Source organism: Coregonus lavaretus, assembly GCF_964263955.1.
Source record: "Coregonus lavaretus genome assembly, chromosome: 4".
Taxonomy (NCBI): domain Eukaryota; kingdom Metazoa; phylum Chordata; class Actinopteri; order Salmoniformes; family Salmonidae; genus Coregonus; species Coregonus lavaretus.
In genome coordinates this window covers 46123102-46142476 of record NC_139991.1, presented here as the reverse complement: position 1 = coordinate 46142476, position 19375 = coordinate 46123102, and the positions used below count along the sequence as shown (strand labels likewise).

At 41.2% G+C, this 19375-nt stretch overlaps 1 protein-coding gene across 1 annotated transcript in view; it reads left to right on the top strand.

Moving 5' to 3' along the window:
* Positions 1-19375, top strand: part of LOC311127292 (leucine-rich repeat transmembrane neuronal protein 4-like) — a 123987-nt gene that overhangs the window by 100886 nt on the left and 3726 nt on the right. The gene's annotated exons all lie outside the window — the stretch shown is intronic.

Sequence of the window (19375 nt, the reverse complement as noted above, 5' to 3'; positions counted from 1 at the left end):
TATTTAACTAGGCAAGTCAGTTAAGAACAAATTCTTATTTACAATGACGGCCTACACCTGCCAAACCCGGACAACGCTGGGCCAATTGTGCGCTGCCCTATGGGACTCCCAATCACAGCCGGTTGTGATACAGCCTGGAATCGAACCAGAGGATCTGTAGTGACGCCTCAAGCACTGAGATGCAGTGCCTTAGACCGCTGCGCCACTCGCATGGGCCCTCAGATCCTCAAAAAGTTCTACAGCTGCACCATTGAGAGCATCTTGACTGGCTGCATCACTGCTTGGTATGGCATCTGCTTGGCATCTGACCGCATTGCGTTACAGAGAGTGTTGCGGACAGCCCAATACATTAATGGGGCCGAGCTCCCTGCCATCCAGGACTTCTATACCAGGCGGTTTCAGAGGAAGGCCCTAAAAATTGTCAAAGACTCCAGCCACCCAAGTCATAGACTGCTCTCTCTGCTACCGCATAGCAAGCGGTACCAATGCACCAAGTCGGGAACTAACAGGACCCTGAACAGCTTCTACCCTCAAGCCATAAGACTGCTAAATAGTTGGTCCGGGTAGCTATTTGGTTAACTATTTTACACAAACTTTTTTGACTCATCACATACACTGCTGATACTGTTCTACTATCTGTCAATGTATTCCTAGTTATATATACATATCTACCTCAATTACCTCGTACCCCTGAAAATTGACTCGGTATTGGTACCCCTTTTATATAGCAAAGTTATCGTTACTCATTGTGTATCTATTATTACTTTTATTATTAAATGTTTTAATTTTCTATTAATTTTCTTTCTCTCTGCATTGTTGGGAAGGGCCCATAAGTAAGCACTTCACTGTTATTCCACACCTGTTGTTTACGAAGCATGTGACGAATAAATTGATATTTTATTTGATTCAGTATTTTTTAATGTGGGTTGTTTACGTTTCATAGCATGATACAGATATCAGTATCAAACAATATACAAAAAGGAAACCGTTCGCAGCATCTAACATTCAGCTCGCAGCATAATGATATTGTTCTGCTATTGTTCTCCCCCTAGCCTGTAACACACTAGTTCCAGCTCACCTCTTACTGATGAGTGAGTTCTGTTCTGCAGCTGCGGAGCTCTTGGCACCACACAGAGTCTTGGGCACAGACTTCTCTGATTAGGCCTGCACCCTGAGTCACAGTTAAATTAAAATGACTGTAGAGTCAGCCTTGAAAACCGTCTGGAAAAGCCATTCAATTATGCACCAATCAGCCCTGCTTTTAGCCAAGCTGATTTGGGCCTAGCCCCACTAGCAGGAAGTGCTACATCCAACAAAGAGTTTCCCTGCTTCTCTGGCATTGCTATTGTTAGTGTGGATGGTTTAGGGCATGGGTATTCAACTCTTACCCTACGTGGTCCAGAGCCTGCTGGGTTTCTGTTCTACCTGATAATTAATTGCACCCACCTGATGTCCCAGGTCTTAATCAGTCCATGGTTAGAGGGGAACAACAAAAAAACACAGTGGAACTGGCTCTGAGGTCCAGAGTTGAGTTTGAGGGGTTTAGGGCATCTGACAGTACACCCATACAAGGCCATTTTGAATTGTGTTTGGACACAAGAACTACTCCGAAGATGTAGGATCTTAATGGTGATATTATGTTTGATCAAACCTGTGTCAATGATGTTTATCCAGTATAGGAATATACAGTTGAAGTCGGAAGTTTACATACACTTAGGTTGGAGTCATTAAAACTTGTTTTTCAACCACTCCACAAATTTATTTTTAACAAACTATAGTTTTGGCAAGTTGGTTAGGACATCTACTTTGTGCATGACACAAGTAATTTTTCCAACAATTGTTTACAGACAGATTATTTCACTTATAATTCACTATATCGCAATTCCAGTGGGTCAGAAGTTTACATACACTAAGTTGACTGTGCCTTTAAACAGCTTGGAAAATTCCAGAAAATGATGTCATGGCTTTAGAAGCTTCTGATAGGCTAATTTACATATTTTGATTCAATTGGAGGTGTACCTGTGGATGTATTTCAAGGCTTACCTTCAAACTCACTGCCCCTTTGCCTGACATCATGGGAAAATCAAAAGAAATCAGCCAAGACCTCAGAAAAAAATGTGTAGACCTCCACAAGTCTGGTTCATTCTTGGGAGCAATTTACAAACGCCTGAAGGTACCACATTCATCTGTACAAACAATAGTACGCAAGTATAAACACCATGGGACCACGTAGCCGTCATACCGCTCAGGAAGATGCTGGAGGAAACGGGTACAAAAGTATCTATATCCACAGTAAAATGAGTCCTATATCGACATAACCTGAAAGGCCGCTCAGCAAGGAAGAAGTCACTGCTCCAAAACCGCAATAAAAAAGCCAGACTACGGTTTGCAACTGCACATGGGAACAAAGATCGTACTTTTTGGAGAAATGTCCTCTGGTCTGATGTAACAAAAATAGAACTGTTTGGCCATAATGACCATCGTTATGTATGGAGGAAAAAGGGGGGGCTTGCAAGTCGAAGAACACCATCCCAACTGTGATGCACGGGGGTGGCAGCATCATTCTGTGGGGGTGCTTTGCTGCAGGAGGGACTGGTGCACTTCACAAAATATATGGCATCATGAGGAAGGAAAATTATGTGGATATATTGAAGCAACATCTCAAGACATCAGTCAGGAAGTTAAAGCTTGGTCGCAAATGGGTCTTCCAAATGGACAATGACCCCAAGCATACTTCCAAAGTTGTGGCAAAATGGCTTGAGGACAACAAAGTCAAGGTATTGGAGTGGCCATCACAAAGCCCTGACCTCAATCCTATAGAAAATGTGTGGGCAGAACTGAAAAAGCTTGTGCGAGCAAGGAGGCCTACAAACCTGACTCAGTTACACCAACTCTGTCAGGAGGAATGGGCCAAAATTCACCCAACTTGTTGTGGGAAGCTTGTGGAAGGCTACCCGAAACGTTTGACCCAAGTTAAACAATTTAAAGGCAATGCTAACAAATTCTAATTGAGTGTTTATAAACTTCTGACCCACTGGGAATGTGATGAAAGAAATAAAAGCTGAAATAAATCATTCTCTCTCCTATTATTCTGACATTTCACATTCTTAAAATAAAGTGGTGATCCTAACTGACCTAAAACAGAGAATTTTTACTAGGATTAAATGTAAGGAATTGTGAATAACTGAGTTTAAATGTATTTGGCTAAGGTGTATGTAAACTTCTGACTTCAACTGTAAATAGGTTGTGACAAACCATAGCTAATCTGCTAGGAAATATCATAGCACTCACCTAGATACATGTACCAGCAGTGGCTGCTACCATACAGTGCTTGTTAGAAGGAAAAAATGACTTCCTATAATAGGCCTAGTGTGACACACAGGAACAGTTGTGTCCTTTCAGACATCTGACTTGCTGTGAATAAACAGTGATAATGACTCCTTCCCCTGTGAGCCTTCCTCATTGACTCCAAATAGGACACAACAGCCACAAAGGAGATACATCAACTTAGCATAATGGAAGTAAAAGGCAACTTTAGCTGCAAGAGAGGAGCAGGACAACAAGACAATTTGTAAGGGCTATAATGAGAAAACACGCATAGAATATTTTTCTATTCTCCCTCCATCTGAAGTTCACAAGGCATGTGCTGCCTGCTGATTATAGTCACACTGTCCTGCCACTTAAAATGGCATGACGTCTAATGACATTTATTGTAATGTTTACGACAATACATTATGGCACTGTTATGATGTATAGTTTAAGTCAAGTGTTTTATCACTAAGCATCCTCCCTGTGAGAGGGTTTTGAACCAGTCATTGTCAGTTGAGGCCTGTTTCGATTTGTCAGTAGCACTTTTCCAGTAACAGGTAGTGTGATGTTCACAGTGTAATAACATATTCAGATCAGTTATACCGGGGAGCACGCCAGAGTACTGTGATTCCAGGCTTCCTTTAATATCAGCCTTTTCTTATTATATAGACAGTGCTGCTTGGGTTACCTCAAGGAAGTCATTTAGCACCTCAGACAGTCTGTCTGAGCTATCACAGACACCAGGAAACAGCAATTACAGCAACAGGGGTGAACCACCAGCCCACTTTTAAGTCTAAACTGAAAGTGAATGAATGATACATGATTGAAAGGGAGGAGTAAGGATAAGAGTAGCAGCACTGTATTTCTCTCCTTCTCCTTCTCCTCCTCCCCAGAGTATGCTCTATGCATTGAGGCATGTCAAGAGTATTATCTGATTGATTCAGAAGAGAGAATCCAAAGCCAGTAACACTGAATCAGCATCAGCCCACTGTGAAGCCTTACTTAACTATACATCTTTCTATTAAGATGTATAGCTATCTTTCTATTATTTTTCTATTTTTCTCTAAGTACAGTGGCTTGCGAAAGTATTCACCCCCTTGGCATTTTTCCTATTTTGTTGCCTTACAACCTGGAATTAAAATTTAGGGGGGGGGGTTGTATCATTTGATTTACACAACATGCCTACCACTTTGAAGATGCAAAATATTTTGTATTGTGAAACAAACAGAAAACTTGAGCGTGCATAACTATTCACCCACCCCAAAGTCAATACTTTGCAGAGCCACCTTTTGCAGCAATTACAGCTGCAAGTCTCTTGGGGTATGTCTCTATAAGCTTGGCACATCTAGCCACTGGGATTTTTGCCCATTCTTCAAGGCAAATCTGCTCCAGCTCCTTCAAGTTGGATGGGTTCCGCTGGTGTACAGCAATCTTTAAGTCATACCACAGATTCTCAATTGGATTGAAGTCTGGGTTTTGACTAGGTCATTCCAAGACATTTCAATGTTTCCCCTTAAACCACTTGAGTGTTGCTTTAGCAGTATGCTTAGGGTCATTGTCCTGCTGGAAGGTGAACCTCCGTCCCAGTCTCAAATCTCTGGAAGACTGAAACAGGTTTCCCTCAAGAATTTCCCTGTATTTAGCGCCATCCATCATTCCTTCAATTCAGACCAGTTTCCCAGTCTCTGCCAATGAAAAACATCCCCACAGCATGATGCTGCCACCACCATGCTTCACTGTGGGGATGGTGTTCTCGGAGTGATGAGAGGTTTTGGGTTTATGCCAGACATAGCGTTTTCCTTGACGGCCAAAAAGCTAAATTTTTGTCTCATCTGACCAGAGTACCTTCTTCCATATGTTTGGGGAGTCTCCCACATGCCTTTTGGTGAACACCAAACGTGTTTGCTTATTTTTTTTCTTTAAGCAATGGCTTTTTTCTGGCCACTCTTCCGTAAAGCCCAGCTCTGTGGAGTGTACGGCATAAAGTGGTCCTATGGACAGATACTCCAATCTCCGCTGTGGAGCTTTGCAGCTCCTTCAGGGTTATCTTCGGTCTCTTTGTTGCCTCTCTGATTAATGCCCTCCTTGCCTGGTCTTCTTGGCAGGTTTGTTGTGGTGCCATATTCTTTCCATTTTTTAATAATGGATTTAATGGTGCTCCATGGGATGTTCAAAGTTTCTGATCTTTTTTTATAACCCAACCCTGATCTGTACTTCTCCACAACTTTGTCCCTGATCTGTTTGGAGAGCTCCTTGGTCTTCATGGTGCCGATTGCTTGGTGGTGACCCTTGCTTAGTGGTGTTGCAGACTCTGGGGCCTTTCAGAACAGGTGTATATATACTGAGATCATGGGACAGATCATGTGACACTTAGATTGCACACAGGTGGACTTTATTTAACTAATTATGTGACTTCTGAAGGTAATTGGTTGCACCAGATCTTATTTAGGGGCTTCATAGCAAAGGGGGTGAATACATATGCACGCACCACTTTTCTGTTATTTATTTTTTTGAATTATTTGAAACAAGTTATTTTTTACATTTCACTTCACCAGTTTGGGCTATTTTGTGTATGTCCATTATATGAAATCCAAATAAAAATCAATTTAAATTACAGGTTGTAATGCAACAAAATAGGAAAACGCCAAGGGTGATGAATACTTTTGCAAGGCACTGTATTTTACTGTTAGGCTACACCTGTTGTTTACGAAGCATGTGATCATCACATCAGAGAATATTAAACAGGCCCTTACTCTTGGCTGTGTTAAGGACTTGATGGAACTACAGATGTACCTCAGCCTCAATAACTGCCTTGGTATTGATCTGACACAGACAGTACAGTACTATACAGGCTGTGGACGTGGTGAGAGATTTTGTCAGTCAGATGTGTACAGTGCCTTCAGAAAGTATTCACACCCCTTGTCTTTTTCCACATTTTGTTGTGTTACAGCCTGAATTTCAAATGGATTAGATTGAGATGTGTCACTGGCCTATACACAATAACCCATAAAGTAAAAGTGGAATTATATTTTTTAGACATTTTTGCTAATTAATTACAAATGAAAAATTGAAATGTGTTGAGTCAATAAGTATTCAACCCCTTTGTTATGGCAAGCCTAAATAAGTTCAGGAGTGAAAATGTGATTAGTTTGGTAACATAATAAGCTGCATGGACTCACTCTGTGGGCAATAATAGTGTTTAACAGTGTTATGAAATGTAATGTCATGTAATATTTTTAATTGTATGTAACTGTCACGACTTCCTTCGAGGCTGCCTCCTCTCCTTGTTCGGGCAGGCTTCGGCGTTCGTCGTCACCGGCCTTCTAGCCACTGCCGTTCCTCATCTCATCATTCCATTTGTTTTGTCTTGTTTTTATACACACCTGGTTCATATCCCCTCATCAGTCCTTGTATAAGTATTCCCTTTGCCCCCCATGTCTTTGTGTGTGATTGTTTCATGTGGAGGTGTCGATAGCTCGGTGGAGCTTTATGTACTGTATCGCCGGGATATTCACCTGTGTGTTTTTGTTTTTCTCCAGTGCGCCGTTGTACTGCACTGTAGTTGTTTTACGCATTGCTGCGAACCGATGTATTGGCCAAATAAACCATTTATTAGGTGATTTACACCTCCTGCCCCTGACTCTGTCCAAATCACCCGCTACAATAACTGCCTTAATGTTGCTGGACCCCAGGAAGAGTAGCTGCTGCCTTGGCAGGAACTATTGGCGAACCTTAATAAATACAAATACAAATACAAAATGTATTGACTAAGGGGTGTGAATACTTATGTAAATGAGATATTTCTGTATTTCATATTCAATACATTTGCAAAAAAACAGATGTTCTCACTTTGTCATTATGGTGTATTGTGTGTAAATGGGTGAGAAATAAAATGTATTTAATCCATTTCGAATTCAGGTTGTAACACAATTAATGTGGAATAAGTCAAGGGGTATGAATACTTTCTGAAGGCACTGTATGTGAACAAGAGGTCTCCAATCTCCAAGGTCTCCAATGTCTCAACTTGAAGAATTCCCATTTATTTTCTGCATATTCCAATATTCACTTCATCTGATCTCGTATTCCATTTATTCATGACCTATTCTGAGATTGGGTGGGTTCTGTGTGTGCATGTTTCTATACAGCCAGCAAGGTTGTTGTTGGCAACAAGGCCATTCATTACCAGTATGTGAAAACATATTTCTGAGTATGTGCCTGTGTGTGCACGTGTGTGTTTAGTATTTAGTATTTTATTAGGATCCCCAATTAGCTGCTGCCAAGGCAGCGGCTACTCTTCCTGGGGTCCAAACAGTAAACAAATAACAACAAATAGAATACTTAATATACATAAACCTACATAATATAATACATAATACAATGCAAATTACAATACAAAATATATACAAATGCCTGTGTCTCTTCAAAGTCCCTGTTGTGCCTTAAGGTGTGATTTTTTTTCTGGTTTTTCAATCTGGTTTTATTGCTAGCTTGAGTTACCTGGGGTGGCAGAGAGTTCCATGTAATCACGGCTCTATTTAATACTGTGCGTTTCCCAGCCTCTGTTCTGGACCTGGGGACTGTGAAGAGACCTCTGGTTGCATGTCTTGTATGGTACCGATGATTGTCCGAACTGCTTGAACAGACAGTTTGGTACCATCAACACCTCGCACAAAGACCAATAGTGAGGAGAGATTGACATGCATGTCATTGACATTCACCCTTCGTGTACATCTAAGTGCAATATGTGCTGCTCTGTTCTGGACCAACTGCAATTTGCCTATTTACATTTACATTTACGTCATTTAGCAGACGCTCTTATTCAGAGCGACTTACAAATTGGTGCATTCACCTTATGATAGCCAGTGGGACAACGACTTTACAATTTTTTTTATATCTCGTGTGTTTTTTTCTATCGAAATTTCTTTACAATTTTTAAAGTTTTTGTATATTTTTGTATATTTTAATATATTTTTGTATTTTGTTTGTATTTATTTATATTTGTATTGTTTTTATTCATGTTTTTTTTTGTATGTTTTTAATTTTCATTTGTTTTCATTTGCCTATACCTTCTTTACCGCACATGACCACACAACTGGGTGGTAGTCCAGGTGTGACAAAACTAGGGCATGTAGGACGTGTCTGGTTGATTGAGACATCAAGAAAGCAGAGCAGCGCCTTATCATGGACAGACCTCTTCCCATTTTAGCAACCATTGAGTCTATATGTTTTGACCATGACAGCTTGCTATCTAGGGTTACACCCAGCAGTTTAGTCTCCTAAACTTGCTCAATCGCCACATTATTCAATAATAGATCTAGATGAGGCTTAGGGTTGATTGAGTGATTTGTCCCAAAAACTATGTTTTTCGTTTTTGAGATATTTAGCACCAGCCTAATGCTAGTTACCCATTCTAAAACTGACTGAAGCTCTATGTTAAGGGTGTCAGTTATTTATTTTACTGTCGTAGCTGACGAGTATACTGTTGAGTCATCAGCGTATATAGACACACAGGCTTTTTTCCAGGTCAGTGGAAGGTCATTAGTAAAAACAGAAACAGTAAAGGCCCAAGCCAGCTGTCCTGCGGTACACCACACTGAACCAAATTTGCATTAGATAGGCTTCAATTAAAGAAAACCCTCTGTGTTTTATTAGATAGGTAACTCTTAATCCATGATAAGGCAGAGAATGTAAATTAACATCACCTACGTTTTTCAGCAATAGGTTATGATCAATGATATCAAAAGCAGCACTGAAGTCTAACAAAACAGCTCCCACAATCTTCTTATTATCAATTTCTTTCAGCCAATCATCAGTAATTTGTGTCAGTGCCGAGCATGTTGTATGCCCTTCCCTATAAGCATGCTGAAAGTCTGTTGCCAATTTGCTTTCTATAAAATAACATGGTATTTGAGCAACCACATTTTTTTCCAAAAGTTTGCTAAGCGCCGGTAACAGGCTGATTGGTTATCTGTTTGAACCATTAAAGGGTGCTTTGCTATTCTTGGGCAGCGGAATGACCTTTGCCTCCCTCCAGGCCTGAGGGCACACGCCATCTTCTAGGCTTAAACTGACGATGTGGCAAACAGGAGTCGCAATGTATTCCACTACTAACCTCAGCAATTTACCATCCATGTTGTCGGTACCAGGTGGCTTGTCCTTATTTATAGATAGCAACAATTTATTCACCTCTTCTACACCAACTTTGTGGAACTCAAAACTACTGATATGTTGTTATGTGAATTTACTGTTTATGAGAAAGTATTACATATGTTAATTTGTCTAGGATTTGTGTTATTTGTGTGTGAGTAGGTGATGTCCCTGTGGGTGCTATAATTTCTAAAGGCCATTATAAATATTGTTGTGCTGTCAACAATGGCGTCCACCAAGAGCCACCTAATGAAATATGTATCAGGGATTTGAGGATTCAGGCTGTTTAATTACCATTTGCAAAGCATGCATCTAACCATGTTTAGTAGAGAAACATTGGTCTTGTCACTCAGTATTTGCATGTGTCGCTGTGTGCATCTGTGCTGCTGTGTGCATGTTGTGTTGTTGTTGTCTGTGTGCACGTTTCAAAGAGCAAGCAAGTGATTGCGAGAGAGAGAGAGAGAGAGACAGAGAGAAAGAGAAATTGTTAGGAAAGTTTATATGGGAAGCAGCTGTGCCATATCCGTCTCCTGCAGTGCTGCATCAAGGTCTAGGAATATGCCAAGTCGTTACACTAATTACCTGGCCCTTCACTGCCTGAATGGTGCCTAGCTTCCTGCCTAGCAGTCCTAACCTGTATGCATTACCTCTGATTGATATTCAGTGCTGTGATGCACCAGCCTCAGAGGTGCTGCCTGGTCAAGGTTTCTCAGTGAAATGTTCTCTTTGATTGTGAAGAGTGATCACGATGTACGCTGCATGTATGCAAACAACATATCTCTTTAGGGGCTGTTTCGAACAACCTGGATTCTTTTTCCCCCATTACTTTAGCCCACATGGTTAATTATTTTTACAGATTTAAACATACACCCCCTTATTAATTCAGCAGTCCACAATCTAACATAATTACTACCAAATAAGTTGTTCTTGCTTTAATAAAAATGAGTCGCTGTGATGCTCACTCATAAGAATACACAGTATCACACACACACTCACTCACTCAAACACACACATACACACACACCTAATCACATAAAGAAAACATAGTCAAACTAAGCGATACCACACACACACACAATCAAATAAGCTACCCAGCATTGTACCGAGGCTGCTTCTCACACTGCTGTACCTTCTCGCTAAAGCAATCACACAGAGAGTGGTGGGTGAGGAGAGAGGAGTGGCATTACACCACACTGTAATTACAGCCTGACATTTCACAGCAAACTCCCCTTCTCAGCTGTGTAAGCCCTAAATGAAATTCTGTTGATTTGGGAAATCAACTTTTTGAGTAAAAACACTTCGTCCAGATAGCATTTTTGTTCTGTTGAACCTGCTGCACCTGTATTATATATATACCTTCCTTTGTCTGGTACTTACAAGCGAAATAACTCCTTCAATGCTTTTACTGTCTTAGAGCGACAAGGCCAAGGAGGCTGAGATCATGAGGAAATTGAGTGACCTCAAAGTGCTGCCTGCCATTTAAGATGCATCTCTTAGATATATCATGTTGGTTTCTATTGAAAGCAAATACCTTTGGAGAAAGAACAATACAAGTGAGTAAGAGAGTGGGAGAGGCAGGAAGAGACAGGGACAGAGATAGCTAGGTAAGTTAAAGTTTTGTATATTAGAGAGTGGGAGAGACGGTAAGAGACAGGGACAGAGATAGCTAGGTAAGTTAAAGTTTTGTATATTAGAGAGTGGTAGAGACGGGAAGAGACAGGGACAGAGATAGCTAGGTAAGTTAAAGTTCTGTATATTAGAGAGTGGGAGAGACGGGAAGAGACAGGGACGGAGATAGCTAGGTAAGTTAAAGTTCTGTATCTTGGGAAGGCGGTCACCCAGGTCGTCCTGACATGTCTTATTAGTCAGGTCTTTAATAGCCTGGGTCTGGGTACAGCGTCAGGCACACTCCTTCCCAATATGTCTGATTAAAGTCAGACAGACGCAGCCTAGCGTAGAGCCAAGACTGGCCACACTCCCCTTATCTTGCGCTGCGCTCATCACTCAGACACACAGCCAATGGTGCTCTTGGACAGAGCACCCAGGGAGAAGGCCATTTCAGGCCAAGTAATCAGGAAAGTTTAAATTCACAAAGAATAGCAGAAAAATATTAAACGAATGGTATCCCTTTGACACAAATAACACCTCACCGTAACTTCCTATATGCCATTTTTCTATTTATCTTGCCACACAAAATTGCCATAGAAAAATGCACCTGCTTAAGAGCGGATGTTCTAGCAGTTGTTTGAGTGTTTGCATCAGAGTCAGACTGTGTAGAGGACAGCTTTTTACTCATTATTACTGTATGTCGTTTCTGTCAACCCAGCATTAGCATAATGAACTATAGATGTCTCACTCTAGAAGTTATAGCCCCATGCTGACTTCGACTAAATGAAAGCCATGTGAATTACCTACAAGGACACCCTGTTGTCTTTTTGTTTTAATTCTCATCTCCTTTGATTGAGTTAACTGAATAAGCCCCATCCTTATTCATGAGGGACACTTGTGATGATTTGAATGAGTAAACACACTAAGCGCTTCTATTGAATATAAAACAACAACATATAAGAGTTTATGGACAGATCCCCTGATGAATGTATCTAAGGTCGTTGACCCCTATGTCAGGTCAGTGCAGACACAGATTTATCCTTGAGCGATGCAGGGAACTGTGGACTAAAAGAGCAGTACATGAAATGTCAAGACAGAAACTGTTGATCCCACACTGAGTGGAGAAGCAAGTAGCAGCCAGTAGCAGCTAAAGAGCCTGTCAAACTCTGAGAGGTTAGAGTTGTTAGCCATTTTAGCCGTACTATTTTTCCATACAGCCGCAGAAACGCAGCAGAGAAATCAATAGCAGCGGTAATAATGCTCTGTGTTGAATGTGAAAGACTAGGGCATGGAGTACAGAAGGACCAGTGTTGAGCATTGACTGACATTTCACGGCCCATTTGCTGTGGTCTGTCCTTAGAACCTCCTCTAGTATCTGTACAGCTGAGGACACAGTGCATCAACGGTGGGCAGATGTTGGCACGTGAAGGGGGCAGAGCTTTGTATGTGTGTGTGTGTGTGTGTGTGTGTGTGAATGCGTGTGTGGGTGCAATGAGTGTGTGTGTGTGCTTATGTGTGGAGTGAAGCCGGTTAATTTGTGTGGTGTCAGAGACCTGTAATCACCACTGCAGTGCACATAAAGGGAGTAGCAGGCATTAAGGAATTAGCAGGAGGGTAACAGCTTGTTTAGAGAAACACTTAGCTTTAAATACACACATGTTCTTCTACCTCTGGCCTGCTGGTCCCCCTACCTCTGTGGAAGCACAGTTCCCGCTCAGCCCAGTCAAAACTGTTCGCCACTCTGGCACCCCAATGGTGGAACAAGCTCCCTCACGATGCCAGGACAGCTGAATCACTGACCACCTTCCGGAGACACTTGAAACCCTACCACTTTAAGGAATACCTGGGATAGTATAAAAGTAATATAAATATTTAAAAACTATAAAATTATATATATATAAAACAAATGAAAATTCAAAATATACTCGAACAATTAAAAATATTTAAAAAATAATTGTAAAGTGGTTGTCCCACTGGCTATCATAAGGTGAATGCACCAATTTGTAGGTCGCTCTGGATAAGAGTGTCTGCTAAATGACGAAAATGTAAATGTAATGTGGATAACTCACCCATACAGTAAAACTCTGCCCCACCTCCAGGGCTATCTGCCCAATAATGACAGAGGCCAGAGGGTGTCAGACCTCTGTAGAAAGGGCCAAAAGCCTGGGTGAAGAGTTTTGTGATAAAGCTGACTCAGTAGCCCTCGTCACAAACGTACATTAATTCCCCTTATTAATTGTTTAGCGCGTTCATGTTTCCCCATATACTGTATGTAGTCATTCATTTTCCTAAATGTACAGTACCAGTCAAAAGTTCCGTCACACCTACTCATTCAAGGGTTTGTCTTTATTTTAACTATTTTCTACATTGTAGAATAATAGTGAAGACATCAAAATGATGAAATTACACATATGGAATCATGTAGTAACCAAAAAATTATTAAACTAATCAAAATATATTTTAGATTTTAGATTCTTCAAAGTAGCCACCCTTTGCCTTGAAACAGTCTTGAAGGAGTTTCCACATATGCTGAGCACTTGTTGGGTGCTTTTCCTTCACTCTGCGGTCCAACTCATCCTTTGCTCGTGTTTCTTGGCCCAAGCAAGTCTCTTCTTATTATTGTTGTCCTTTAGTAGTGGTTTCTTTGCAGCAATTTGACCATGAAGGCCTGATTCACGCAGTCTCCTCTGAACAGTTGATGTTGAGATGTGTCTGTTACTTGAACTCTGTGAAGCATTTATTTGGACTGCAATTTCTGAGGCTAGTAACTCTAATGAACTTATCCTCTGCATCAGAGGTAACTCTGGGTCTTCCTTTCCTGTGGTGGTGGTCATGAGAGCCAGTTTCATCATAGCCACTGCCTTTGAAGAAGCTTTCAAAGTTCTTGAAATGTTCCATATTGACTGTCGTTTCTCTTTGCTTATTTGAGCTGTTCTTGCCATAATATGGACTTGGTCTTTTACCAAATAGGGCTATCTTCTGTATACCAACCCTACCTTGTCACAACACAACTGATTGGCTCAAATGCATTAAGAAGGAAAGAAATTCCACGAATTAACTTTTAACAAGGCACACCTGTTAATTGAAATGCATTCCAGGTGACTACCTCATGAAGCTGGTTGAGAGAATGCCAAGAGTGTGCAAGGCTGTCATCAAGGCAAAGGGTGGCTATTTGAAGAATCTCAAATATAAAATATATTTTGATTTGCTTAACACTTTTTTGGTTACTACATGATTCCATATATGTTATTTCGTAGTTTTGATGTCTTCACTATTATTCTACAATGTAGAAAATAGTACAAAGAAAGAAAAACCCTTGAATGAGTAGGTGTGTCCAAACGTTTGATTGGTACTGTCTGTATATACTGTTGTTATTTTCCTCTTTTGTCAGTATCATGGGTATTTACTGTGCGCAAGGGTAATTATGTGTTGTGGAAATGTTTGGTCAAGTTGCATTGTGATGCATTTCAGTTTCATATTTAAATGTAGTAATTTACCATTTTGCAATCCTCCCAGTGGATGCAATGTTTAGGTGCACATGAACACTTGCTACACTGATGAGAAATAAGTTAGGTTATTTACATATTGTAATGTGTCCTGTGTTTTGAAGTTTACTTGTCTCAAAGCTCCATGTCTTGTCTGTTAATGGTATGGTCCATAGGGAGGGGCCATATGTATAAAGGTACCTGTTTCACCTGTGAGCTGGAGTTATGTTCTAGCTCTGGTATGTGAAATCTGTGGGGATGCTGTCCATAGCCTGGTATACACCAACCTGCTATAGTTGGTTTGGCAATGTAGGCCTGATTGAGGCTTAGGTTTTAGATTAAAACCTGTATTTTGAGAGTCTGTTAATGTTGTAAATACAGTACCTTTGTAGATTTTGTAAATATTCATTGGATTTTGTCATTCACCTGGAACCATCTTTCAATGGATACTATTTTGCACCTGATCCAGCTGTCTCCTGCTAATTACTGCCCTTAAGGCTGTTCCAACATCTGGTCCCTACGACAAGCTTAAAGTGGGAATTAAGAAAATGAGTCATTTGTTAGAGCATTGGGTTGGTTTTACAGGCAGATGATGATTGCTTACCGAATGGAATGGGAATGCCAGAATGTTCACTTCACCCACTTAGCTAGCACGCGCATACATACACATACACACACATACACACAGATGCAAATGGCCACATGGTAATGTACTGTACGTACATGGATTGCAGCTGCTTTCCTCTGGGGTCACGCTTTGTTTTTGTAAATGTAATGATGTTTGGCTAAACTCCCCCTCAGACACTTCTGTCTGTTTTTCTGGGGCTGAAAACCTGTCTGGTGGGCTCCATGTCATGGATGCCCCTAGTGCAATATCTGTGCCGTCTACACCCGCACGCTAGGAAAGGACAACATTCATTTTGCAGACTCACACACCCACACAGTGACACACATACACTGAGTGTACGAAACATTAAGGACACCTGCTCTTTCAATGACAGACTGACCCGGTGAATCCAGGTGAAAGCTATGTGCCCTTATTGATGTCACTTGTTAAATCCATTTCAATTAGTGTAGATTAAGGGGAGGAGACATGTTAAAGAAGGAATTTCAAGCCTTGAGACAATTGAGACATGGATTGTGTATGTGTGCCGTTCAGAGGGTGAATGGGAAAGATAAAAGATTTAAGTGCCTAGTAGGTGCCAGGTGTACCGGTTTGTGTCAAGGACTGCAACGCTGCTGGGTTTTTCACGCTCAACAGTTTCCCGTGTGTTTCAAGATTAGTCCACCACCCAAAGGACACCCAGCCAACTTGACACAACTGTGGGAACCATTGGAGTTAACATGGGCTAGTATTACTGTGGAACGCTTTCGACACCTTGTAGAGTCCATGCCCCGACAAATTGAGGCAGTTCTGAGGGCAAAAGGGGTGGGTACAACTCAATATTAGGAAGGTGTTCTTAATGTTTTGTATACTCAGTGTATAGGCCACACACATAGCCATGCTATTTTTCCACATTATTTTTATTCATTATTCACTGTGTATTTATTCCTTGTGTCACTATTTATATTTTTATTTTATATTTTGTATCTTTAACTCTGCCAAAGGACCCGTAAGTAAGCATTTCACTGTTGGTCTACACCAGTTGTATTTTATTTGATATTCTTAGGACTACAGTACAGTAGATACACACATGCACACAAAAATAGAAACATTATGAAAACAGAGCTTTACCCTTGATGGCACTAAACGTACCTTACCAAAACAGCACTCTGGGACACAATTCTTTTTATTCCATATAATCAAAGTACGTGAAGTATTTTCATGACAAGTGAATTACATTTAATTAAATATAGATATCACATTTAAATGAATTATGGTAATGTATTTCCACACTGTATTATTTTTTAGCAGCTGCAAATGACAGTGTGTTTCCGGTCACTGTGCTCACTGCTATCCGTAATGAGTAGCAGGCATGTGCGATGGATACACTCCTCTGATTGGCCCTGATCCCCTCCCACATCCTGGTTCCTAAGAGACTAGCTGGATACATACTGTAAGGTCATATTGCAAATGCATGAGTATGGGTCCGCTCTCCTCCTCTCCCCTTTGCTACAGTATCCTAGTGCCCAGACAGACAGACGAGGTGGAGCTGAGAGGATCAAAGAGAAAGTGTTTTGGCAAGCGGTCCAAGGGAACCATTTGCATTGTCTTTGCCCGAGGCACTGTCACTGTCATAAATATTAACCAATGGGGACATTTTTCCTCTTTGGAGACAAACAAAAATAACAATGTAAGCCAATTTAGCTGGTTCATCACACCAAGCGTATCAGTCTGAGATGTGCACCTAATTCCATTACATTCCACCTCTCTGAGGAGACAATTCAATCACAAAACACTGAGGCCAGAGACTGCTGTGGATATGCTGCTAGACCACCGGGTGTGTGTTAACAGGTTCTCTCTCTCTCTCTCTCTCTTACTCTCTCTCTCTCTCTCTCTCTCTCTCTCTCTCTCTCTCTCTCTCTCTCTCTCTCTCTCTCTCTCTCTCTCTACTCTCTCTCTCTCTCTCTCTCTCTCCTCTCTCTCTCTCTCTCTCTCTCTCTCTCTCTCTCTCTCTCTCTCTCTCTCTCTCTCTCTCTCTCTCAATTCAATTCAATTCAATTCAATTCAAGGGGATTTATTGGCATGGGAAACATATGGCAAAGCAAGTGAAATGGATAAACAATAAATAATAAAGAACAGTAAATATTACACTCACACAAGTTCCAAAAGAATAAAGACATTTCAAATGTCTCTCTCTCTCTCTCTCTCTCTCTCTCTCTCTCTCTCTCTCACACACACACACACACACACACACACACACACACACACACACACACACACACACACACACACACACACACACACACACACACACACACACACACACACATTCCTAGCACACTGGGCAGATTTATGCCCTGGCACTTTGACAGAATCCACTGAAACAGTTAGGAGTTAATATCCGTTAATTAATCTGTGGGCAGGCAGGGAGCAGAGGGGGGAGGGGTGTGTGGGGGGAGGATTGAGGAGCAGGAGAGACTCAGAGAGAGGGGGGAGTAATCCGCTGAGTGCCCATAATGTAATGAGTATAGGTCTAGCTTACTGGAGTCCATTTGATAGAGGGGGAGGGACATATTTGCTCAAATATATATTTCTCATACCTTCTCTGTAGTCTGTACAGTTTGTTTGTTTGTTTTCTGTATTTATTGACATAGCCCAGTCAGCCAGGAATTGGAACCCATAACACTGCAAGTAGACTGAAATTCCAATTCTCTTCAATGCTTTTCAATGAGGGAATTGGCATTTTGTTTACTTTCTGAATTGACTGGAATTAAAATGGAATTGACCCCAACCCTGCTCGTTAGACACCATATCAAGTCAATATAGCTCAGTGTGACTGTATGTTCTGTACTGTCTGTTCTCTTTAACTTTGCTCACGGCTACTTTGATTGTTATTCCACAGTTATGGACTATTCTGCTTGTGGCAACTCTACTATCTGAATGACTGATCTTGCTCAACTGACTGGGTCCATGAATCTTGAATCCATGTTACCCAAAGTGGAAGGTTGTTTTGTTTTTGCTCTGTCAGCCAACAAACTAGAGAACATAGGGCTGAAGTGATGCAGTATCCTCCCAGACAAGACAGCACCCTTGGAATTATTTATCTCTCTCTGTTTTCTTTCTTGGCCTCCTATTTGTTGTTGTTGTTTGTTTTTTGTCACAGCCGCCTCCCCCTATTGTGTCTGGGCACCTTTCAACCTCCACTAATTGGCCATTGTTAAGGCAGTGAACTCAGGCAGTGAGTTGGGGAAAACGCTGGAAGTCGCTCATCTGTTTGTTTGGCACAGTGCTCTGGCTGGGGAGGGAACGGGAGACCTGACACAACACCAAATGTGACGAGTGCTTCTGGCACTGACACAAGTGACATGGCGTTGGAGAGAGCATAGTCATTTTGACTTATGTCATTGGACTTGTATGAGGGGAGAATACTGTAACAGTAGCAAACATCCTGTGTCTGTGGCAGATTTTGTGTCATTGTGGTTGTCTAGGCTGCATGCCTATTTGAACATATGAATGAGCATGGTGTTGTGCATTGTGAAATTTGAGTATGCATTATGAGTCACTGGCAAGTGGAGTTCAATCCGTATAACAAGACAGATGCTACACTTGGTAAAAAGAAGTTGAGCAAAAGCTATGGGGTTTCTACCCAAATTTGCAAAGAAAATGTTGTGATCCATTTAATAAACACAAGAGCAAAATGAATAAAAGGGGTGTGGCAGTAGCAGGAACAGTGGCATCTATTGGGCAAAACCTGGTACTTTCACACAAATGTATGGTAAATAATGCAAGCGACTTCAATTGCACATTTCTCTGAACAGTGAAAAGAAACATCACCAGATTCGCAGGGAATACATTACAAAGGATGAAGAAGCAATAATCCAAGTGCAGCTCCATACCACTTGTCAGACAGTTGTTGGGGTGGGATTGGCGTGGGGGGTTCGTGGGTGGCTTTTGACCATTTTATTGGATTCCTCATGTCTTAGTAAAGAACAAGAAGGCCCGCACACTGTTGAAGCTCCCAATTCACCGCTTTATTGACAACATTTCGATCCGAAACGGATGTTCCTCATGTCTTACTCAATGGTAGGAAGAGGTTTGGTCCAAATCAGATGTTGGGTACTATATTTATTGAATATAATGTAAATCCTATGAATTAAAAGGGCCAATTTGGGTACAATCAATTAGCTTAATTTCTCAGAGATCAAATTAAATGTCAGCTAAA